The sequence below is a fragment of the Mobula birostris genome, chromosome 3, assembly GCF_030028105.1.
Source record: "Mobula birostris isolate sMobBir1 chromosome 3, sMobBir1.hap1, whole genome shotgun sequence".
Taxonomy (NCBI): domain Eukaryota; kingdom Metazoa; phylum Chordata; class Chondrichthyes; order Myliobatiformes; family Myliobatidae; genus Mobula; species Mobula birostris.
In genome coordinates this window covers 96,505,060-96,526,620 of record NC_092372.1, presented here as the reverse complement: position 1 = coordinate 96,526,620, position 21,561 = coordinate 96,505,060, and the positions used below count along the sequence as shown (strand labels likewise).

Here is a 21,561-nt window from a genome sequence, read left to right as displayed (position 1 = left end):
GCTTTGAGTGATGGTATCTCCGGCCACCCCTGAAACCTGGAATTAAAAGCTTATCCTTCCCTCGAACCAGTGGACATCACTTGTTATTGCAACCACAACTCCAGTGCCCCTTATCAGCTGAGGAATAGTACCTGTACCCGGCAGGCAGACAATGTGAATTTTCCCGATGGAGGACTCAGGCCCGTAAATGGGACCTATTGAGTATGTGGAAATCGAGCCTCTCCATGGTTACCAGGGGAGGGGCCAGATCCTGATGGGACAGGTAGAACAGTAACCCACCAAGAGGACAAAGGATGGAGTGGGTGCTGCTACTTAGCATACTTAGTGCCCCACTTGAGAGTTATGAATCATCCCAAGGAACACCCCCATTGGACTAAAACCAGAAGGGGCATAGCAGAGGCAAGACGGTTTGGGATGATAATGTTCCCTATTGTGAGAGGATCCTGGAGTGCCCCTATTAACTGTTTGGAGAGAGACATTTATCATTGATGGTTTGTTTGGAAAGCAGAGAGAGACAGAGTTATTTACCACCGATATGTTGCCTTTGGAAAAGAGAGAGAGAGACGGAGATTGACAGTTGGACTGTCAATTTAAGGCACTGGAAGTAACTTTGGATTTTTACTGAGCTTGGATTTGGAGACAGCACCGAGCAGCTCGAAAGTTGCTATGTGACTGAAGGTGGTGGACACTTGATGTTATGATTTTCAGCAGATTGTTGATGTTACTTCCAAGGACTTGTTGCCTGTTTGCACTCCTTTACAGACAAAGGAGGGAGGGACTCTTTGACTGGCAGGTGATGCTCAGCACGGTGAGATAAATAGGAGGTCAGCGGATACAGACCTCAGACACATGATCTGGACACGGAATGAGCATTGTTGTGCCCGCAGAGAAAGTGGATTTTGGAGGATCGATCAGGCGGATCGATTCCAAATTGCTATTCCATCGGTGAAGAAGGGGTTGACTGGTGGGGAGTTGTCTATGTGTCCACTCTCGCCTGGGTGATAGCTCCACCACAGAAGACCGGTCCCCCTGGTTAAAGTCACAGTCGGTGACTTGTAAAGGATTTCGGAGGACGACAAGAAGATCGGCGGCATCAGCTCACCTGAGGACTCAACTCTCACTCTCTCTCTCTCTCTCACTCTCTCTCTCCCCCCATCACTACTCAACTAAATACCACGAACTGAACTGAACTTTACTCAACATCGTAAGACTGTATCTTTTTACCCCTAGACTTAAAGAAGCTTGGTTTTTTCATATATATATATTCCACACTTACTTTTATATATAATCATTGCTAACCTGTTTGATTTATTTACATTTATATTACTGTATTGTGTAGTCACTAATAAATATTACTAGTTTATAGCAATATGAGACTCCAAAGTGTTTTCCATCTCTGCTTCTTTATCCCCATCACGGGGTACGTGACACTATGTATGGGGTAGGTCGGACTGCCACAGAAATAATTAAATTGGCCGCAGCACTAGAAGAATTAGCCAATAGCACTGCAGAAGCTTTTGAAGAAACTCAGTCTCAAGTATACGGTTAAACTACTGAAATGATTGCTATGATGGCTTTGTGCATGGTAGGTCATGTTTGACCAATCTATTGGAGTTTTTCGAGGAGGTTACCAGGAAAGTGGATGAAGGGAAGGCAGTGGATATTGTCTACATGGATTTCAGTAAGGCCTTTGACAAGGTCCCGCATGGGAGGTTAGTTAGGAAAATTCAGTCGCTAGGTATACATGGAGAGGTGGTAAATTGGATTAGACATTGGCTCAATGGAAGAAGCCAAAGAGTGGTAGTAGAGAATTGCTTCTCTGAGTGGAGGCCTGTGACTAGTGGTGTGCCACAGGGATCAGTGCTGGGTCCATTGTTATTTGTCATCTATATCAATGATCTGGATGATAATGTGGTAAATTGGATCAGCAAATTTGCTGATGATACAAAGACTGGAGGTGTAGTAGACAGTGAGGAAGGTTTTCAGAGCCTGCAGAGGGACTTGGACCAGCTGGAAAAATGGGCTGAAAAATGGCAGATGGAGTTTAATACAGACAAGATTGAGGTATTGCACATTGGAAGGACAAACCAACGTAGAACATACAGGGTTTATGGTAAGGCACTGAGGAGTGCAGTAGAACAGAGGGATCTGGGAATACAGATACAAAATTCCCTAAAAGTGGTGTCACAAGTAGATAGGGTCGTAAAGAGAGCTTTTGGTACATTGGCCTTAATTAATCAAAGTATTGAGTATAAGAGCTGGAATATTATGATGAGGTTGTATAAGGCATTGGTGAGGCCAAATCTGGATCTGAATCTGAATCCGAATCTGTTCAGTTTTGGTCACCAAATTACAGGAAGGATATACATAAGTGAAAGAGTGCAGAGAAGGTTTACAAGGATGTTGCCAGGACTTGAGAAACTCAGTTACAGAGAAAGGTTGAATAGGTTAGGACTTCATTCCCTGGAGCGTAGAAGAATGAGGGGAGATTTGATAGAGGTATATAAAATTATGATGGGTATAGATAGAGTGAATGCAAGCAGACTTTTTCCACTGAGGCAAGGGGAGAAAAAAACTAGAGGACATGGGTTAAGGGTGAGGGGGGAAAAGTTTAAAGGGAACATTAGGTGGAGCTTCTTCACACAGAGAGTGGTGGGAGTATGGAATGAGCTGCCAGATGAGGTGGTAAATGCGGGTTCTTTATTAACATTTAAGAATAAATTGGACAGATACATGGATGGGAGGTGTATGGAGGGATATGGTCCGTGTGTAGGTCAGTGGGACTAGGCAGAAAATGGTTCGGCACAGCCAAGAAAGGCCAAAAGGCCTGTTTCTGTGCTGTAGTTTCTATGGTTTCTATACGACAGACGGTCTTGCAAAATCAGATGGCCATTGACTTTATATTAACCAAAAAGGGGGGAACCTGCGCTATGATAGGGAAGGAATGTTGTACCTATATTCCTGATGCTTCAGGGAATATAACTGACTTAGGCCAGCACATTGTGGAGAAGGTTAAGGTGATTAGGAAGGTAGGAGAGCAGCTGGAAAACTTCATCAGTGGAGGATCTTGGTGGGAAGGAATGGGATGGTTTTCTGGCTGGGGAAGCTGGATAATGCATGGAATAATTATAGTGGTAATGGTATGTGTTTTAGGGTGCTGTGTATGTGGAGCACTGAGGTTGTGCTGTTATCAGTTGATAAAGAGGACTTTGCCCGGCCCTGAGGGTGTCCCAATGATATTCCAGATGGTAAAAGATAAAGCTAGCAAGGAGCACTGGTGGGGTGAAGAGGTGTACCCCGAGAAAGAAAGACCCTTCCCCTATGGATATGAGCCCCCTTATGAGGAAGAGGAAGAAATACCACAGTAAGAAATGTCAATCTAGAAGATTAACAATGAGGGAACTGTGGAAGAAAAATAGTAAGACATTGTGATGAACGTTAAGGGGTTAATGACCTTGTTCTAGTCTGTGAATTCAAAGTCTGTAATCACCTATCTGCAACTAATGTACACTGTGTGACTGAAATGTGCTTTGTAAACGGGATGGGAAAATAACTGTCTGTGCTTCCTTGTTCTAAGAATCATCACATAGCTGTGCTTGGGGAAGCCTGATACACTGTCCTGAGAACTAACACTTAAGAAAATCTATAACCTCACAAGGACATTTTGTGCAGCTTCGCTATTCTGTAGAATTGTAGTTTAGGTTCCTCCTGACAGCTTTGAGTGCTTCTTGTCACGTACGTTTGGGGTATAAGTAAGAGTGTACTGTATTGTTAAGAAGAGTTTTAAGATCCCGCTTTTAGGTGCTTGGGCACTCCATGATAGCATGTAAATAATATCCTTTAGTCTGAAACAACTCTCTGAGTCGGCCTGATCTATTCTGTCTGCTGCTCCTGAGACTTATCCGCAATTGTTTGGCGACGAGGATGGGATGCTGATTACATGTTCAGGTGTTTTAAACGATGGAAGGAGGTGGTTAAAAGACACCAACCTCCAAAGAAAATGATTAAGCAGCCTGAAAAAGAGAAGGCTGGGACTGAAACGAAACCTGCCACAGGACATTATCCACAACTCCCTGTACCATCCAGTGCCCCATTGGCACCCAATAGACAAATAGACGATTTAATAATGACGATGACTGCCTCGGGATGACCTGCACCCACTCCTTACAACCCCCCATGCCAAAAGTTCAGGCATCTGACACCCCCAGTGGAGCAGTCATCACTGTAACTCCACATCACCTTTGCACCTCTGATGATGGAATTTTCTCCCCATTTAGATAATAGTCTGGCACTATTGTTTCTTTTTCCAAATTGCATTATCATACATTTTCCAACACTGTATTCCATTTGTCACTTTTTTGTCCATTCTTCCAATTTGTTTAGGTCCTGCTGCAATCGCATTGCTTTCTCAGCACTACCTACCTCTCCACCTATCTTCATATCATCCGCAAACTTTGCCACAAAGCCATCAATTTCACTATCTAAATCATTGACAAACAATGTGAAAAGTAGTGGTCCCAATACTGACCCCTGAGGAACACCACTAGTCATCAGCAGTCAACCAGAAAAGGCCCCCGTTATTCCCAATTCCCACTCTCTGCCTCCTGCATGTCAGCCCTTCTGCTATCCATGCCAGTATTTTCCCTTTAACACCATAGGATTTTACCTTTTTTTTCCTTCAGCAGTTGAACAGGGCACGACTGCTCAAGTACGTGCAAGTCGGACTGTGAGGCATCGGGAGCACTTAAAAGAGAGCAGATTAACAGAGTGGGCGACATTGTAGCAGGCAACGGAGTAAAGAGAGACAGAGTAGGAAGGCTTTGGCTCCTGAGGCTTCGGCGAGCAGAGGCTGAGGAAGAGCTTCACTCCAAGTGAGGTAAGGCCGGGTAAGTTCCTTTAATAAATCTAATTACCTTAAGAGTAGGTGATGGAGGCAGCAGTTGGGGCAGTTGAGTGCTCCGTTTGCAGGATGTGGGAAGTCAGGGTGAGCACAATCGTCCCTGATGACTACACCCGCGAAAGGTGCATCTAGCTGCAGCTCCTGACAAACCGAGTTAGGGAACCAGAGCTGGAGCTGGATGAACTTCAGATCATTCGGGAGGCAGAGGCAGAAATAGAGAGGAGTTACAGGGAGATAGTCACCTGTAAGATTCAGGAGACAGGTAGCTGGGTGACTGTCAGGAGACGGAAGGGGAATAGACAGAATGAGCAGAGCAACCCTGTGGCCGTTCCCGCCAATAATAAGTATATCATTTTGGATACTGTTGATGGGGACGACCTACCAGGGACAAGTTGCAGTGGTTGCGTCTCTGGCACTGAGCTGGGACCCTCAACTCAGAAGGGAGGGAGGGAAAAGAGGAGAGCAGTAGTGATAGGGGATTCGATAGTTAGGGGGACAGATAAGAGGTTCTGTGGAAGAGATCGAGAATCCCTGATGGTCTGTTGCCTCCTTGGTGCCAAGATCCGCGATATCTCTGATCGAGTTCTCGGTATTCTCAAGAGGGAGGGTGAGCAGCCGGATGTCGTGGTCCATGTAGGGACCAATGACACGGGTAGAAAGAGTGTGGAGGTCCTGAAAGGTGAGTTTAGGGAGTTAGGCGCCAAGTTAAAGGACAGGACCTCCAGGACAGCAATCTCAGGATTGCTACCAGTGCCACATGCAGGCGGGTTTAGGAATAGTAAGATAGCGCAGATCAACACGTGGCTGAAGGCATTGTGCAGGAGGGAGGGCTTCAGATTTATAGATAATTGGGCAGTTTTCCAGAGAAGGTGGGACCTGTTCCGGTGGGACAGTTTACATCTGAACTGGAGGGGGACAAATATTCTTACAGGTAGGTTTGGTAGAGAGACTCCAGTGGATTTAAACTAGGCATGAGGGGGGAGGGGAACCAGAGTGTAGGAACAGATGTAGGGAAGAAGGAAAACAAAGAAAATAGTAAAATTGTTTGCACAGTTAGTGATAAACAGAGAGTAAGAGGTGGAAAATTTCTTAATTGCATTTATTTTAATGCTAGGAGCATTTTAAGAAAGGTGGATGAGCTTAAAGCATGGATTGATACCTGGAAGTATGATGTGGTAGCTATTAGTGAAACATTGTTACAGGAGGGGTGTGATTGGCAACTAAATATTCCTGGATTTAATTGCTTCAGGTGTGATAGAATCAGAGGGACAAGAGGGGGAGGGGCTGCATTGCTTGTCAGAGAAAATATTACAGTGGTGCTCTGGCAGGATAGATTAGAGGGCTTGTCTAGGGAGGCTATTTGGGTGGAATTGAGGAATGGGAAAGGTGCAGTAAATCTTATGGTGGTGTATTATAGACCACAAAATGGGGAGCGAGAATTGGAGGAGCAAATTTGTAAGGAGATAGCAGATATTAGTAGTAGGCACAAGGTTGTGATTGTGGGAGATTTTAATTTTCCACACATAGACTGGGAAGTCCTTACTGTAAAAGGGCTGGATGGTTTGGAGTGTGTAAGATGCGCGCAAGATAGTTTTTTGCAGCAATACATAGAGGTACCAATGAGAGAAGGGGCGGTGTTGGATCTCCTGTTAGGGAATGAGATAGGGCACGTGACGGAAGTTTGTGTTGGGGAGCACTTTGGGTCCAGTTATCATAATACTATTAGTTTCAATATAATTATAGAGAAGGATAGGGCTGGATCCAGGGTTGAGATTTTTGATTGGAGAAAGGCTAACTTTGAGGAGATACGAAAGGATTTAGAAGGAGCGGATTGGGACAATTTGTTTCATGGGAAGGATGTAATAGAGAAATGGAGGTCATTTAAAGGTGAAATTTTGAGAGTACAGAATCTTTATGTTCCTGTTAAGTTGAAAGGAAAGGGTAAAAGTTTGAGAGAGCCATGGTTTTCAAGGGATATTGGAAACTTGGTTCCGAAAAAAAGAGAGATCTACAATAAATATAGACAGTATGGAGTAAATGAGGTGCTCGAGGAATATAAAGAATGTAAAAAGAATCTTAAGAAAGAAATTAGAAAAGCTAAAAGAAGATATGAGGTTGCTTTGGCAAGTAAGGTGAAAATAAATCCCAAGGGTTTCTGCCATTATATAAATAGCAAAAGGATAGTGAGGGATAAAATTGGTTCCTTAGAGAATCAGAGTGGACGGCTATGTGTGGAGCCAAAAGAGATGGGGGAGATTCTTAACAATCTCTTTTCTTCAGTATTCACTAAGGAGAAGGATATTGAATTGTGTAAGATAAGGGGAACGGGTAGGGAAGTTATGGGAACTATGATGATTAAAGAAGAAGTAGTACTGGATCTTTTAAGGAATATAAAAGTGGATAAGTCTCCAGGTCCTAACTGGATATTCTTTAGGACATTGAGGGAAGTTAGTGTGGAAATAGTAGGGGCTCTGACAGAAATATTTCAAATGTCATTAGAAACGGGGATGGTGCCGGAAGACTGGCGTATTGCTCATGTTGTTCCATTGTTTAAAAAGGGAACTAAGAGTAAACCTAAAAATTATCGGCCTGTGAGTTTGACGTCGGTGGTGGAAAGTATTCTTAGAGACGGCATATATAATTATCGGGATAGACAAGGTATGATTAGGAACAGTTAACGTGGATTTGTGCGTGGAAGGTCATGTTTGACAAATCTTATTGAATTTTTTGAAGAGATTACTAGGAATGTTGATGAGGGTAAAGCAGTGGATGTTGTCTATATGGACTTCAGTAAGGCCTTTGACAAGGTCCCACACGGAAGGTTGGTTAGGAAGGTTCAATCGTTAGGTATTAATATTGAAGTAGTAAAATGGATTCAGCAGTGGCTGGATGGGAGACGCCAGAGTGTGGTGGTGATAACTGTTTGTCAGATTGGAGGCCGGTGACTAGTGGTTTGCCTCAGGGATCAGTACTGGGTCCAATGTTATTTGTCATATACATTAAAGATCTGGATGATGGAGTGGTAAATTGGATGAGTAAGTATGCAGATGATACTAAGATAGGTGGAGTTGTGCACAGTGAAGTAGGTTTTCAAAGCTTGCAGAGAGATTTAGGCTAGTTAGAAGAGTGGGCTGAAAGATGGCAGATGGAGTTTAATGCTGATAAATGTGAGGTGCTACACTTCGGTAGGACTAATCAAAATAGGACATGCATGGTAAATGGTAGGGCATTGAAGAATGCAGTAGAACAGAGGGGTCTAGGAATAATGGTGCATAGCTCCCTGAAGGTGGATCTCATGTGGACAGGGGGGTGAAGAAAGCTTTTGGTATGCTGGCCTTTATAAATCAAAGCATTGAGTATAGGAGTTGGGATGTAATGTTGAAATTGTTCAAGGCATTGGTGAGGCCAAATTTGGAGTATTGTGTACAGTTTTGGTCACCGATTTATAGGAAAGATGTCAACAAAATAGAGAGAGTACAGAGAAGGTTTATTAGAATGTTACCTTGGTTTCATCACCTAAGTTACAGAGAAAGGTTGAACAAGTTGGGTCTTTATTCTTTGAATGTAGAAGATTGAGGGGGGACGATAGAGGTATTTAAAATTATGAGGGGGATAGATAGAGTTGACGTGGATAGGCCTTTTCCATTGAGAGTGGGGGAGATTCAAACAAGAGGACATGAGTTGAGAGTTAAAGGGCAAAAATTTAGGGGTAACATGAGGGGAAACTTCTTTACTCGGAGAGTGGTGGCTGTGTGGAATGAGCTTCCAGCAGAAGTGGTTGAGGCAGGTTCGATGTTGTAGTTTAAAGTTAAACTGGACATCTATATGGACAGGAAAGGAATGGAGGGTTATGAGCTGAGTGCAGGTCGGTGGGACTAGGTGAGAGTAAGAGTTTCGCACAGACTAGAAAGGCCGAGATGGCCTGTTTCCGTGCTGTAATTGTTATATGGTTATATGGTTAAGCAGCCTTATCAAATACCTTCTGAAAATCTAAGTAAATAACATCCACTGCCTCTCCTTTGTCCACCCTGCGTGTTACTTCCTCAAAGAACTCTAACAGATTTATCAGGCTAGATTTCCCTTTACAGAAGCCATGCTGACTTTGACTTATTTTATCATTAGTCTCCACGTACCCCGAAACCTTATCCTTAGTAATTGGCTCAGGTTCGGCTATCTGGCCTAAAATGTCCTCTCTCTTGTCTTTCTCCCTTCATAAAGAGTGGAGTGACATTTGCAATTTTCCAGTCCTGTAGGACCATCCCAGAATCAAGTGATTCTTGAAAGATCATGACCAATTCATCCATTATCTCTTCAGTGACCTCTCTCAGGACTCTGGGATGTAGTCTATCTGGTCCAGGTGACTTATCCACCTTAAGATCTTTGAGTTTGCCTAGCACTTTTTCCTTTGTAATAGCAATGGTACTCACTCCTGCTCCCTGACACTCACAAACCTCTGGCACACTGCTAATGTCTTCCACATTTTTGACTGAAGCAAAGTGCCCATTAGGTTCTTCTGTTATTTCTTTGTCCCCTATTAGTACATCATTTCCCAGTGGTCCAATATCAAGACTCACCTCCCTTTTACTCTTTATATAACTGAATAAACTTTTACTCTTTTATATTATTGGCTTGTTTACCCTCAACTTCAATCTTTTCCCTTCTTATGGCTTTTTAGTTGCCTTTTGTTGAATTTTAAAAGCTTCCCAATTATCCAACTTCCCACTCACCTTTGCTACCTTATATGCCATTTCCTTGACTTTTATGCAGTCCTTAACTTCCCTTGTCAGCCATAGATGCCTAGCCCTACCATTTGAAAACTGCTTCTTCTGTGGGACATATCTATACTGCTCCTTGTGAAATATCCCCAGAAACTTCAGCCACCTCTGTTCTGCTGTTATCCCCACCAATATCCCCCTCCAATCCACCTGGGCAAGCTCCTCTCTCATGCCTCCGTAATTCCCTTTATTCCATTGTGATACTGATACATCCGACTTATGCTTCTAACTCTCAAATTGCAGTATGAATTCAATTTGTACATGTTTGTCACAGCATTGTGCGCTGAAGGGCCTGTATTGTGCTGTAGGTTTTCTATGTTTCCATGATCACTGCATCACTGTCTCCTCAGGGTTCCTTTACATTAAGCTCCCTAATAAAATCTGGGTTATTACACAACGCCCAATCTAAGATAACCTTTTCCCTGAGTAGGATCAATCACAAACTGCTCTAAAAAGCCATCTCGCAAGCATACAACAAATTCCTTTTCTTGCGATCCAACATCAAACTGATTTTCCCAATCCCCTTGCATATTGAGTCCCCCAATAAACTGTGACATTCCCCTTATTACGTGCCCTTTCCAGCTCCCTTTGCAATCTCAACTCCACATCTTGGCTACTATTTGGAGGCCTATATATGATTCCAATAATGTTTATTTTCAACCTTTGCAGTTTCTTAACTCCATCCACAAAGATTCAATATTCTCTGACTCTGTGTTACCTCTTTCTAAAGATGTAATTCCAGCTCTTACCAGCAGAGCCACACCACCAGCGATGCCTTCCTGCTTGTCCTTTCGATACAAGGTGTATCCTTTGATGTGAAACTTCCAACTATGACCTTCTTTCAGCCAGGACTCAGTGATGCCCACAAGGTCATACCCACCAACCTCTAAATGCGCCATGAGCTTGTCTGAATGTTATGTGCACCTTCAGTCCTGCACTCTTTGCTCTTTTGAATCTTGCCTCTGTGGTACAACTTAACTCTTTGCTTTGTCTGCATTTGTACCCAGTCACTGGCTTGTCCTTTCTTACATGTTCCTTGAAATGTGTCTGTTTATAGGCAGCCACAAAGCAAGAAACCAAAACAACCCAATTTTAAAAAAAACAGAAAACCGTCGTGCAGAGAAAGAGAGAGAGAGAAATAAAGCACACATCGTGTAAACAATAGCAAGCCAACAGTATCCCGAAGCAGACTGAGTCCAAATATGCTCCTGGAGCAGTCAGAGTAGGCCCAAGCCTCAGCACCCTCAGCCCGATCCTTGCCTCCGTACCCAACACTCAGGCTTCCAGTCTAGCTGAGCCAATGGTTAAATTGTCCAGGCACCGAGCAGTGCCCTGCTCTAGGACCCGGAACCCAGCACCCTGATATGCTTGGGCCGCCCAGCCCAAAGCTAGTCTTGATCTCACCATATCATCTCGGCACTTGTATCGGTCCAACCTCGCACCCAGGTTAGGTGGAAGGGCATCAAATCTTTTCCGCATCGACTCCTCTCCACGCTCATCCCATCTTCATCAGCGTCTACAAAACCCTGCTCGACACGTTGCGCCTCGCAATGCCCCAGCACAGATCATCCCCCGAACCTGCCTCGCCTCTGCCTGCCTCCTCACTGCCTGCGGCCATAGTTCACCACAATTTGCTTCAGAAAAGATGTTATAAGTAATGTTTTTAGTCGAATCTCTTGCCTTATGATTTACCAGTAAGCTACCTCACATCTTTGGTAGTGCCATCTTAAACCGGAACCCACTGGATGCAGTCTCACCACTCTCCTACTCCTCCATATACTAGCCATCTACCTTCCCTCTCCACTCTCAGTCCCTGACGCAGGATCCTGACCACTAATATCAACGATTCCTACCTTCCACCCTTCCAACATATGCTGCTTGACTAGCTGAGTGCCTCCAGCATATTTCGCTTTAAAATCTTCAACACAGAGCTTGTTCCTGACGAAGGAAACTATTTGTCCTGATTGTCTTTCTCCATAAAGCTGCATTGATTTGTATCTCAAATGATCACCCATCAGTCAGGACTGTGATCCTAAAGTCCTGCCCCATGTCATTCACAGCAGGATCAATATTGTGCAGATGCACTTTTTGTGCATTTGTATAGAAGACATGCTTTTCGTGTTAATACACATGAGACAATATTCCTCGTGTTATTTTCTGGTCCATTTTCAAACCCATTATGCTTTGTACATTCTTCTGGAAGCTGTAGCACTTGAACTCTCAAAGATCTGGAGGGAAAAACCCTCAGTGCTATATGCAATCACATGACATTGTTCATATTCTGAACCGTATGCTTCTGTCAGATGTGTCTGGTAGTCAAGAATTCTACAGAATTCTGTTGAAATCTTGGCTGCCATCTCCATGGATGATGTAACTCAAAAATCAAAACAAATGTAGATATTTTGTGGCTTAGAATTTTCTAGATCCCTGGATCACCTCTCCATAAAGTTCAAGATGTTACCTTTTCAGATTTTTGAGTGCAATAAAGTGGCCATTTTTCCTTCTTTTATACTTTTATTCTCAGTGTGTTCTATTTTTTGCTTTTATCTTCCTTGCTATAATTTCACTTTAAGTTTAGTTACTCTACCTTTAAAATCAAGTGTAGCTATTTAGCAAGCCAGTGCAGATGCTCTCTCTCTCTCTTCCTCTCTCTTTCTCTCTATCTCTCTTCCACTCATGACCTCTCTCTCTCTCTCCCTCTTTCTCTCTGCTGTGTGTGTGCATGTGTGTTTGAAGTCACTGGCCTAGAGTTTTGTAATTAAATTCACACATCTGATGCTCGAGGATTGTAACGCTCTGCCCCTGTTTTTATACTACTTTTACTTCTTTGGAAGGTCACATGAAGTCTAGAGTAAAGAAGCGCTGTTAAAATGATAAGAGAATTTTATTTTTGTACTTATGGCGCTGCAATTTCACACGGCCTTGTCACCAAATATAAGATACCCTCAGATAGAGATAGATACTGCTGGAGTGCTGTTAAGCTCTATTTACAGTACAGCATACTCTCTCTGCCCTCTGGGACTTCACTCCCCTTCTTTTGGAAAGACATTGTGCTTTTATTGTTTATTCTGAAAGCAACTAAAATGCTGAACAAGAAAGCACATTATTTATAACTAATCATGTCAAGGAAACTTGTAAGATAGCCAGTAAAGATAATAGGTTGCCAGCAAGATAACTATAAACCAAGCTACTATGCATCTTGAAGCCATTGTATGCTTCTGGTTATGGCACAGAAAAGATAAATAGGAACACATTATAGGCCTCCGTTAGTCTCGTGAGACCATGGATTTGCACCTTCCAGGGCGCAGGCCTGGGCAAGGTTGTATGGAAGACCGGCAGTTGCCCATGCTGCAAGTCTCCCCTCTCCACGCCACTGATGTTGTCTGAGGGAAGGGCATTAGGACCCATACAGCTTGGCACCGGTGTTGTCACAGAGCAATGTGTGGTTAAGTGCCTTGCTCAAAGACATAACGCACTGCCTCAGCCAAGGCTCAAACTAGCGACCTTCAGATCACTAGACGAATGCCTTAACCACTTGGCCACGTGCCAACCTGGGAACACAAGTGACTGTAGGTACTGGAATTCAGAGCAACAAATGAAAGTCTGGAGGAACTTACTAGGTCAGGCAACAATGTGGAGGGAAATGGACAGTTGATGTTTTGGGTTGAGACCCTTCATTTGGGCATAAAGACAAAGGGGAGATTGCCAGTATAAAGAGGTGTGGGGAAGGGATGGACCAAGGTTTAGCAAATGATACTTAGATCCAGGTGAAGAGGAGCGATAAATAGCCTCTGATGATCTTTCCAATCTTCTCTCTGTTACAAGGGCGTAGTGAGCGGACCCAAGTGCAGGACACAGACACAAAGGTAACATTAGCAGAAGTGTGTTTATTAACAGTTGCAAAGAAAGCCAGAGAGCGAGGATTAGATGCCTACATGGACGTGATCATTGGACAACAAACCAGAGGAACCTGGACTTGGACTTGGCCACGGAGCCTTGACTTGGACTCGGGCACGGAATCCGGACTTGAACTTGGACACGGAGCCTGGACTTGGACTTGGACTCAGACACAGAGCCTGGACTTGGACACGGAGCCTGGACTTGGACACGGAGCCCAGACTCGAACTTGGACATGGGACTCGAAAATGGCCAGCAATCCTCAGCTGGACATGAGACGACAAAACCAAACAACAACAGACAATTCGTATCTTGACACGAAGTAGCACATGAAGCAGCAAACGGCCGGCCATCCCTTAGCTGAACACGAAGAGACAGAATTCCTGAAGCAACCCCAGGCACTGAAGCAACTTAGAGTCCACTATTCTCGGCGGCCCGGAATGTGCATTGCAGTACTGGCTCAGGTGATGGACCAGCCCCGAGTGGATGTAAGCCGGAGTCTTTATGCTACTGGTTCAGATGAGGATCAGGTGTCCTAATCAGGGAACCTGGTAGAACATGGGGAAAAGGAAATTAACTGAAATGAGGAGTCAACAGACCGGACCGTTGACACTCTCCTCACCAGGCTGCACTTATCACTTGCTCCATCCCTTCTCCCACCTCTTTATACTAGCTATCTCCCCATAGCTTGTGGATGAAGCGTCTCGACCTACAGTGTCCACTGTTCACTGCCTGTCACAGATTCTGCCTGACCCGTTGAGTTTCTATATCTTCTGTTTGTTACTCCAGAAAAGTTTATGAACCTTGGACTTACAGAAATGGTGGAAGAACTGGAGAAACACAGTGGCCACATCTCTTTTAGAAATGATAGAGATGATATGTCAGCATATTAATGTGAGTAAAGAAACAAAACCATATAATTGAGTTTTTGAGCAGCTGCCAATTGGAGATCCAAAGCATAAAAAGATGTAGCTTACTCAGTTTCAAAGATTGAGTACATAAGGCATCGACACATGGCAGTTTGGTGTTTTAGAGTAGCAGCCAATCAGCAATCAGGATTGATTGACAAGAACAAGATAAAAGAAGGCAGGGGCAAGCAGAACAGTCATTGGTGGAGCAGCCATTGTTGGAGTGAAGAGTGTTAGAGTGGAGATTTTGAAGCTACAGCTCTTTGAGGCTTCAGTGAGGAGTGGTTTGAGTGAGAAAAAGCAAAAAGCTATGGTTAGAGTTTTTGTTCCCACAGCTTATTCAATTAGAACAGTAAGGATGCCAGGCAAGAGAGTTGAATGCTCCTCTTACAGGGTGTGGGAAGACAGGGAGATTACACCTGCGAGAAGTGCATCCAGTTGCAGCTTCTAACACTCCATGTTCAGGAGCTGGAGCTGAAACTGGATGAACTCCAGATCATTCAGGAGGCTGAGGGGTGATGGACAGAACAGAGAGAGGTACTCCCAAGGTTCAGGATATAGGAAATTATGTGACAGTCAGGAAGGGGAAAAGAGTTAAACAGCCAATGCAGGGTATCCCAGTAGCCAACTGGTATACCACTTTGGATGCTGCTGGGGGCATTACCTAGCAGAGGAAAGTCATGACAGCCAGGTCTCTGCCACTGAGTCTGCCTCTGGTTTTTATAGAAGAGAAATGGGAGGAGGAGATGTGAGCTGTGGTGATAAGGGATTCGTTAGTTAGGGGAACAGACAAGAGGCTCTGTGGGTGAGAACAAGATTCCTGGATGGTATGTTGTCTCCCAGGTGCTAGGGTCCGGGACATCCCAGATTGAGTCCCCAACATTCTTCAGTGGGATTGTGATCAACCAGAGATGGTGGTCCACAAAGATACCAATGACATAGGTAGAAAGAGTAACAAGATTCTGCAAAGTGAGTTCAGGGAATTTGGTGCTAAGTTAAAGGATAGAACCTCCCCAGGACAGTGATTTCAGGATTGTTACTTGAGCCACATGCTAGTGAAGCCAGAAACAAGAAGATTAAACAGTTTAATGCATAGCTAAGGAGTTGGTGTAGGAGGGGGAGCATCAGATTTTTGGATCATTGGGCTTTCTTCCAAGGAAGATGGGACCTGTACAGAAGGAAGGTTTGCACCGGAACTAGAAGTAGTCTAAAATATCCCAGCAGGGTGGTTTGCCAGTACTGCACAGGGGTGTTTAAACAAGAGTTGCAAGGAATGAGAACCAGAGTCCCAGAAAAGATTGTGGTGAGGTTGTGGAGAAAGATATTGTTAAGACAAAGTCAAGAATCAAAAAGTTGGACTAATGTTCTGAGTTGCATATATTTCAATGCAAGAAGCATCATAGGAAAGGCAGATGAGCTCAGGGTATGGATCAACACATGAAATTATGATATTGTAGCTATTAGTGAGACTTGGTTGCAGGAGTGGCAGGAGTGGCAGGAGTAGTGGCTCAATATTTCAAGGTTCCATTGTTTTAGGCGTGACAGAGTGAGAAGGATTAAGGGAGGAGCAGTGGTGTTACTAGTTAGCAAAAATGTCACTGGATGCTCAGTCAGGACAGACTGAAGAACATGTCTAGAGAGTCTTTATGGATGAAAATAAGGAATAAGAATACATTACAGACCACCCAACAGTCCGTGGAATTTAGAGGAGCAAGTTTGTAGAGAGATCGGAGACTGTTGCAAGAAGCATAAGGTTGTGATCGTAGGTGATTTTAACTTTCCACATATTGAGTGGGGCACCCATACTGTAAAATAGGGTTTGTAAAATATGTACGTGAAAGTTTCCTTAATCAGTAAATAGAAGTCCCAATGAGAAAGTGTGCGATACTGGATTGGCTATTAGGGAATGAGGCAGAGCCGGGTGACAGGAATTAGTGTAGGGAAACACTTTGCATCCAGTGATCATAATGCCATTAGTTTCAAAAAATATGGAAAAAAACGTATGTGGCCTGTGGATTGAGATTCTAATTTGGAGAAAGACCAGTTTTGATGGTATCAGAAACCATCTGCCAAATATGGATTGGGACAGACTGTTTGCTGGCAAAGGTGTACTTGGTAAGTGGGAAGCCTCCAAAATTGGAATTTTGAGAGTAAAAAAATTGTATGTGTCTGTCAGAATGAGGTGCTTATGGAGTGTAAGAAATACAAGAGAACACGTAGGAAATAAATCATGAGGGCTAAAAGAAGGCATGAGGATGCCCTAGCAGACAAGGTGAAGGAGAGTTCTAAGGGATACTATAGATATATTAAGAGCAAAAGGATTGGAAGGGACAAGATTGGTCCTCTGGAAGATCAAACTGGTAAGCTATGTGTGGAGCCAGAAGAGATGGGGGGGCGTCTTAAATGGATTTTTTGCATCTGTATTTATTCAGGGGACAAACATAGAGTCAATAGAAGTGAGGCAAAACAGCATCAAGTTCATGGATCCTATACAGATTAGAGAGGAGAAGGTGTTTGCTGTCCTGAGGCAAATTAGGATGGACAAATCCCCAGGGCCTGACAAGGTGCTCCCTTGGAACTTGTGGGAGGCAAGTGCACAAAATGCAGGGGAACCAGCGGAGATATTTAAATCATTCTTAGTGACAGGAGAGATATCAGAGGTTTGGAGGACAGCAAATGTTGTTGGTGAGCCTGACATCAGCAGTGGGAAAGTTATCAGAAGGTATTCTTGGGGACTGGATATATGAGCATTTGGATAGACAGGGACTGATTAGGGATAGTCAACATAGCTTCATGTGTGGTAGGTTGTGTCTAACCAATCTTATAGAGTTTTTTGAGGAAGTTACCAGGAGAATGGATGAAGGCAAGGCAATGCAAGTTGTCTACATGGACTTTAGCAAGGTATTTGACAAGGTCCCACATGGGAGGTTGGTCAGGAAGGTTCAGTCACTCAGCATTCAGGATGAGGAATAAATTGGATGAGACTTTGGCTTTGTGGGAGAAGCCAGAGAGTGGTAGTAGATATTGCCCTCTCTGACTGGGGGCCTGTGACTAGTGAAGTGTCGCAGGAATCAGTATTGGGTCTGCTGTTGTTTGTCATCTCTATCAACGATCTGGATGATAATGTGGTTAACTGGCGCAGCAAATTTGGAGGTGACTCCAAGATTGGGTTGAGGGGGGTATTCTAGTGGATAGTGAGGAAGACTATCAGATTTTGCAGTGGTATCTGAACCAGCTGGGAAAATGGGTTGACAAATGGCAGACGGAATTTGATGTAGACAAGTTTGAGGTATTACACTTTGGTAGGACCAACAAGGGTAGGGCTTACATAGTGAATGGTAGGGCACTGAGAAGTTCTGGAGGACAAAGGTTTCTACGAATACAGGTCCATAATTCATTGAGAGTGGTGTCACATGTAGATAGAAAGCTTTTGGCAGATTGGCCTTCATAAATCAAAGCATTGAGTACGGGAGATGGGATGTTATGTTGAAGTTATATAAGAACATAAGAAGTAGCATTTGGCCCATCAAGCCTGCTCTGCCATTCAATAAGATCATGGTTGATCTGGCCATGGACTCATCTCCACCTACCTGCCTTTTGTCCATAACCCTTAATTCCCCTACTATGCAAAAATCTATCCAACCTTGTCTTAAATACATTTACTGAGGTAGCCTCCACTGCTTCATTAGGCAGAGAACTCCACAGATTCACCAATATCTGGGAAAAGCAGTCCCTCCTCATCTCTGTTCTATATCTACACCCCAAATCTAGTCTCACCAACCAGTGGAAACAACTTTTCTGCCTCTATCTTATCTATTACTTTCATAATTTTATATTTTTCTGTAAGATCTCCTCTCATTCTTCTGAGTTTCAGCGAGTACAGTCCCTGGCGACTCATAAGACATGGTAAAGTATATATTGAAGTTGCATGAGGCCCTAGTTGGAGTATTGTGTGTAGTTTTGGTCACCTACCTACAGGAAGGATGTAAATAAGGTTGAAAGAGTGCAGAGAATATTTACAAGGAAGTTCCCAGGACTGGAAGACCTGAGTTATAAGGAAAGTTTGAATAGGTAAAGACTTTATTCTTTGGAACATAGAAGATTGAAGGATGATTTGATATAGGTACACAAAACTATGAGGGTGTAGAAAGTGTAAGTGCAAGCAAGCTTTATCCACTGGGCTTGGATAGGACTGCAAATGGAGGTCATGGGTTAGGGGTGAAAGGTGAAAAGTTTAAGGGGAACATGAGAGGAAACTTCTTCACTCAGAGGGACGTGGGAGTGTGGAACGAGCTGCCATTGCAAGTGGTGCACGCAAGCTTGATTTCAACCTTTAAGAAAAGTTAGGATAGGTACATGGATGGTAGAGGTATGGAGGGCTATTGTCCCAGTGTAGGTCAATGGGAGTAGGCAGTTTAAATGGTTCAGCATGGACTAGATGGGCTGAAGGGCCTGTTTTTGTGCAGAACTTTTCTATGACTTTGTGACTCTATGATTCTAATTGATGATATGAAACAAGACAGGCGTGAACGAATAGATTGTAATGGCTGATACACACATAAATATATTTTTGCCTCAACTATGCTAGCAACAAGTTATTCATCATCATCACCATCAGGTGCCATGCCCAGTTTGAGCTTTGACTGCCATGGCCCACACACTCATGTTTCGGGTCAAGTGGATCAATTTATTGGTATTCATTTCCAGTTCTCTGGCTGCTGTCTCCATCATCATTTGTCTTTGTCTTCCCGTCAACCTTTACCATAATTACCGTGCATTCTAACTCCTCTTTCCTAATCACATGTCCAATGAAGTTACGTTGCCTTTTTGTGTTTGCTCTGTTCATGACATCCTCGTTAGCTATTCGTTTCGTCCATGATACTCTTTGCATCCTCCTCAAAAACCACACCTCTGCTGCTACAATTCGTTTCCTCATGTTAATAGATATTGTCCAACATTCTGAGCCATATAACATAACTGGATAAATGTAAAATTTCAGTACTCTGAGGCGGGTTGGCATGCCTAGTTTAGTATTGGTCAGTATACTCTTCATTCTCGTAAAGGTGTTTTTTTGCCATCCCTATTCTTCTTTTGATGTCCAAGTCGCACCTGCCATCTGATGTCACCCAGCTTCCTAAGTAGCAAAAGTTCTGTACTTGTTCTATGTCTTCCCCATTTATTCTCAGCCTGCATATAGGATTCTCCTTCTTTTTGGATATCACCATACATTCTGTCTTTTTACAATTGATAGATAGACCCATTTTTGCACTTTCTTCAACAATTATATCAATTAAGTTTTGTAGTTCTTCCTCCGTACTTGCAATTTTTTTTCTCCAAAAGTACTTTGTTCAGAAGTATTACAAAATAGTTATATACATATTTTAAAAAAGCATTCATTGACCCTGAATCCTTATTCAATAAATAAAGTTATTTACAATAAAATTAGGCATTGACTGTCTGTTCATATACAAATGAAGGATGTTTACAATAAATCGTTCATTTATTCTCCACCCTTGGTCAAGAGTTAACAATTATTTACAATAAAATTATTAACAATAAAGGCAGGCGTTGGCTCTAATTCCTTTTCCAAATTAACAATTCCACCCACTCCTGGGGCACCATGTTGATTCATCTGTCCACACCGCTGATGAGGGGTATTCTCCTCCCCACCCGACCCTTCCCACTCCTACAGGTGATGAACCTTAAACTCTGGTCCTTCCCCACCGGGCCTTCGCGGTGGCCGCACCAAGCTTGAGTGCATCCCTCAGCATGTACTCCTGCAGGTGAGAATGAGCCAGTCGGCAGCATTCAGTCATGGACATCTCCATGTGCTGGCAGACCACCAAGTTTCGGGAAGACTAAAGAGCGTTTTTCACCGAATTGATGATCTGCCAGCAGCACCGGATGTTGGTCTCCGTGTGCGTCCCCGGGAACAGCCCGTAGATCACGGAGTCCTCGGTAACGCAGCTGCTGGGCATGAATCTTAGCACTGTCCCCTCCATTCTTCTCCACACCTTCTTGGCGAACCCACAGTGTGCCAAGAGGTGAACCACCAACTCCACCCCATTACAGTCCTCCCGTGGGCAGTGGGGTGCGGAGACAGTGTCATCTGCATATCTGAAATTATTGATGTTTTCACCGCCAACTTTGATTCGCAAGATGTCTCTTGTTTTTTGTAATATTGTTTCACTGTACACATTAAATAAATCAGAGGAGAAAACACACCCTTGTGCCTTTACGCCTCTCTTGATTTTCGTAAACTGACTCATTTCCCCATCTATTCTTACAGCGGCAGTTTGTTCCCAGTACATATCTCTGATTAGGTGGAGGTCTATTGATGTTAAGGATACTATCAGAACAAACTATTCAAGTGCAAAAATATTTGTTTGTTTGTTTTATCAACTACACAAAAACATTTGATGAAGTGAAGCACAATAAGTTATTTGAAATATTACAGAAAACTCTAGATCTAGATTCGAAAGACCTCCACCTAATCAGAAATCTGTACTGGGAACAAGTTATCACAGGGTCTAAATCAAGTATAACAAAGAACTCACCATCTCCAGTATCAATTTTCTTCACTGGAACAAAATTACTGCCAAAGCAAATCACAGCGACGGCTGTGGCAACAAAACCTTTCACAAGTGGCAAGGTCCCTGTGAGATTCTTTGCAACGGCTTTTGTTGAATAAGTAAATCCCTTCTCCACAGAGTCATTTCTCAATATCTTGTCTTGTAGAAAGAAATTACAATGAACATTGTCAATAACTTCTCTTGTTGGGTCTAACTGCTATCTAGAAGATGTATTTAACTTACTGTTGTTGAAACTTTTCTTGGGGGTTGTTGAGCTGCATCCCATGCCGTACACTGCTCCAGCACAGATCAACACTAGAGACCATCTCAGACCAGGTAACATACTGCTTGACAGAGAGCCACGGTTCTGCAGCAACTGGACTTGCGAAGGCTGAGTTGCACAGTGTGACCAGGCATGCCTTCACACAGGCGATGATGAGAGACTTCAGTCTGTCTACAGTATCATTATTTATGTTGGAACTTTGCAAATTACCTAGCAAAGAAAAGGG

The 21,561-nt window shown here is 43.4% G+C and overlaps 1 pseudogene; it reads right to left on the bottom strand.

The window, feature by feature from the left end:
- The window catches only part of LOC140194644 (transmembrane protein 144-like), a 158,814-nt pseudogene extending 137,481 nt beyond the window's left edge, over positions 1 to 21,333 (bottom strand).
- Positions 21,334 to 21,561: the final 228 nt, after the last annotated feature.